The sequence below is a fragment of the Cyphomyrmex costatus genome, unplaced genomic scaffold (assembly GCF_001594065.2).
Source record: "Cyphomyrmex costatus isolate MS0001 unplaced genomic scaffold, Ccosl1.0 scaffold919, whole genome shotgun sequence".
Classification (NCBI taxonomy): domain Eukaryota; kingdom Metazoa; phylum Arthropoda; class Insecta; order Hymenoptera; family Formicidae; genus Cyphomyrmex; species Cyphomyrmex costatus.
Window position 1 is genome coordinate 53,771 of NW_017280505.1, and position 4,680 is coordinate 58,450.

Below are 4,680 nucleotides of genomic sequence, written 5' to 3' on the forward strand. Positions count from 1 at the left end.
AATTAATTAAGAAGATATATACGTATATTGTATATTGAATTATGAGGGAATGTATCATACACACGCTAAAAAAATAGATTGAATATAATCTTCAATATTGATAATAAAAACATTAATATTTACAAAAAGTGTTTAATTAGCTTTATAAATGACTAAGAGATATATATTTGATTATGTGTGTAAAAAATACAGACATATAAACAGCGAAATATTAACAATGTTATTTATTATTTTTGAAACATTGAATGCAACGATTCATTTAATGAATATTACTAAATGGATTTTAGACTACGATTTTTTTTAATCTTTGAAATTATAATTACATAAAAAGAAATCCGATTAAAAGAAATACAATTACGTGCATAAAATGTACTATCTTTTATTATATTATTTTTGTAATATAATTCAAGATATTACTCTGCAACATAAAATCTCATAAGCAAGCATCGCGTGTAGGTGTATATACATAAAATCTATAAAAAAGACTCCTTTTAATAGTAGATAAACGAGAAAAGCAAAGAAGCAGCTATTGTCGGCAATAAATTGTGAGAGAGCTTTGCATCGTAAGCGATAACCGCCATAAATTACGACAGATAAATAATCGTGATTTCGATACGCTCGTGCGGCGCCGCGAAATCAACGCTCAAAACTCCGCAATTATTTCCCAAGAGGACCTAATAATTAATTTCTCGATGCGCCTGCGTAGTGGGTGCCAGTGCGCGACCCGTATGCATTATACGGACGATGAAGTTAACGGGGAGGCGAGAAACTTGCTATCCCTATAAAGCCTGTTTCAGCATCAGAACCGTTCTAAAACACTAGAACGCTCCGGATGAAATTTGATATAATAATGCAAGAATTCTCTGTACCACATGTCCTTGTTACATAATCGTCGAAGCGATTGAGCAATAAGATCACTATTTGTTTATAGTAAATAATTTTTATGAATTTTTTGTAGGACGTATGTAATCTTTAGCTTTGATTATATAAAATTTTTTATAAAGTGATTTCACAAATTATGATTTATTTGTAATTATCCATATTATTACTCCAAAATTATCAGAGACATTCTAAAACACTAGGGCCCTCCGGGTTGGCGAAATTTGATATAATAACGTAGAATTCACTGTGTTGTGTCTCCGTTATATAATCGTTAAAATAGTTGAGGGAATTTTTTGTTTAATAGAGAATTTTAATGAATTTTTATCCTTATACATGACGTACGTAATTTTTAGCTCTAAATATGTTATATAGAATTTGTTATAAAATTCCAAATTATATAGTATTTGTTTATGATTGTCCATATTATCACCATTAAATTATATATCAGAGCCGTTCTAAAATACTAGAGTATTCCGGGTTGGTGAAATTTGATATAATGATACAGAAATTCTCTGTACATTGTGTCCTTGTTATGTATATTCGTTGAAGCAGTTGAGGAATAATTGAGGGCATGTTTTATTTAGTAGATAATTTTTATGAATCTTTGTTCTTATACAGAAGTTACGTAAGCTTTGACTTTGATTACATTATATGTATATGTTTTGTGTACAATTATTTTAAATTATGATTCGTTTATGATCGTCCACATTATTAGTCGTTATGAAGAACTCGATATGAGATTATAGATTATCCTTTAAGATCCCCATTAAATATTCAGTAACATTTAGTATAGACCCATAACAGTCTTACTCCCGCTGTCGGAACGCTTATAAAATCGTTTTGCGAATCGTTTCCAAATCTGTATTATGATGGGTACGTGCCGTCGTCGTTGTAAATATTTTAATTATCTGCACTGGCATTCTCGTGGGATCGCGTGAGTTAATGTGCCTCGGAAAAATCCGGGAAATCATTTCGCTTGCGCGAGATGCCGAAATGAGTAGACCGTACTGCCAGGATTACCGCGTTTCTCGACGAATGTAATATTCGTGCACACTGCGGTTCTTGATAAGGCTGTCAGTAATACGCTCTCTTTCTCCCGAGTGCCCTCTTTCCATTTTTCACTTTTTTCCCTCGCTTGCTGTATTCTCCCGCACGGCATTGGCGCACGCTCGTAAGAGATATTCATACTCCTTTTCGCGTACGCGATTATCATTAAGATTATTATCGGTAGTGCCTTCCATTAAGCTGTCTGTCTGGAGCGGCGCGATATAAGAGGCAGAATATTTTCACAAATTTTTCTAAAAATTGCACAGGATCTATTTGATGTGTCTGCATACACATACAATACATTCTCTTGTTTATCCACTTGAATCTAGATACAAAAAATATTCAATGCGTTTTTTGTACATAATCAATCATGTCATGATCAAAATCTTCATTTGTTACTTAAATATAATTTGCTTATAGTTTCAATGGAATTCCAACGCACATCTTTTTTTAATTCTATTCTACCTGCAGTTCTGTAGTTGTAGTACATTCACATTTGCTACATTCGCATTGAAATGGAAGGCTTAATTATTCGCTGACTTGCCCCGCGAGAAATTACCGATCCACTCGCAAACGAATCCCGCGTGTACAATGCGTGCCGAGAGTAATAACGGGATAATCCTGTGGTGAGAATTCGCGAAAAGCGCCGACTATCGTGCAAGGAAGCTGGTAAGGTTCACGAGGAATCGCTGTACTCGTATCCATAGTATATGATGATTATCCCGCAAATGAATAAAGGATCCGAAAAAAAGAAACAGGTTTATTCTCACGATGGTTATCTATCTATCTATAGGATGTGCAGAAAATTTTAATATGATAAATGAACAAGTCTTCATTAAGTTCGATAATTATTTGTTTCCGTACTGTAAAACTTTGTAATATTATCTTTGTATATAATAGATGTTAAATATACATCTTCCATTTGTTTTAATATACTCTTGAGTATATTTTTTTTGAAGAAAGTTGTGTATTTCTAAAGATCTTAAGAGATTTCTGAGGTCACTTAAAGAATATGGTGTACAATATACACGATAGTATATTGCAAAAATCGGAACAGCGGATTCAGAACTGTTGTCAGGATATATGAGAGAACGTGAAGAAAATTCTTTGAAGAAACGTGCTCAAGTGTATATTGAAATGGACGGCGAACATATCGAACATTCACAAGGCAAAATTTGACTAGAGAAAACGTCTTATAACTCGAAAACAGATGATCTCCGGACTGATGTTTTATAAGTTTTTCTTGTTTGTTTCGAATACTATAAATTCTTGAAAATAGACGGCAATGTTTCTACGTGCATTTGTTCTCATCTTCTTTATTTAAATGTATAGATATTTTATACGTTTACAATTGCAATTTATGACCGTGTGTGTGTCGTAAAAGTATCTGTCTCTTTTATTTTGTGTCATCTAAATTAAGTACATTGAGGGAAAAGAGTTTTTGATATTTCTAATTATAATTATTATTATGGTAACTTATAATTATAATCACTAATATTAAAAGCTTTTCTCTCAATGTATCATTTGTCGTTTCTTTCTTCACGATCGCATAATCGAATGCCTACTATCGGTATCGCTAATTAATCATGCAAAAATCTTTGTATGCCAGGAGACACATATCTACGTGTTACCTCGTTAGTTTTTCAGGCAGAGATTCGCTGTTGTTTCCTGACCAGATAGTTACTTGCCTTGTTGTCTACGATATAATTTACTACGAGTAGTCGAAACCGGCGCTAATTAGCAACGAGACGTGTATTTACGACGGCTTTACCGAGTACCCGTCTGCAAATCCTCGTCGACGCTCTCATCCTCGACGAACTTTCGCGTTTACCTCATGCGAGCAAGTTTAGCGAACGTTTTGGCGGCGATCATGTTTTCATCCTCTTCACTCACGAGACGAAGGGAAACTAATCATTGACACGTCGACTACGGTGACCTAGCCTTGCACTTTAATGTCAATTCATACGATATCCATGACACTCCATGAATGCTCGAAATATTTAATTTTACAATTATTAGCAATTGTTCAGACAATTGTTAACATCAAATAAAAAATATTCTAACTAGATGCTTGCTAGCGTCAAAAATGATTAAAATTGCTTGTCAATTTAACAAAGTGAATAATTGATCCACTATATTCTGGTTCTGCTCATGATGGCGTTCAAAACAGAAAAAATTTCGGTACACAATATGCAGAATCAGATTACATATTCACACAAAAAGTATTTAAGCACTAACAATAAGATCCTATTTCGACCGAATATAGAACTTTTCGTATTTAATTGAGTTTTAAATTAAAAAAACGTAACTTTTTTCAAGCACGTAATAATTATATGTATATAAAGCAAAAGTAAAATGCGGGATGGTATACCTTGATACATCTCGTTCCTGCAATCTCCGTAATAAAATGATATAACGCTCCGTTTCAAACACTGTGAAGTGTCACGAAATGTTATTATACTTATACATATAATGTCGTAAGATAGGACACACTGATACTACTTTAGACTACCTCAGTACGTACGCAAACTTTTGAAAATATCGATTTCGAGATGGTTCGCGTGCCTCGACGATACGCGCGCGCCCGGTGTCGTAACGATCGGATCCACCGTCGGTCTCTCGGTCTTCGTGCCGCGGCTTCCGTCCTGAGATCGATCGATTTCCGTCATTCGTGTAGCAGTGTGATGGATCAGGGTTCTTTCTGCGCCAGTAACGATCTTCGTTCGTTCGGCCTAAATCGTCTTCGGGTAA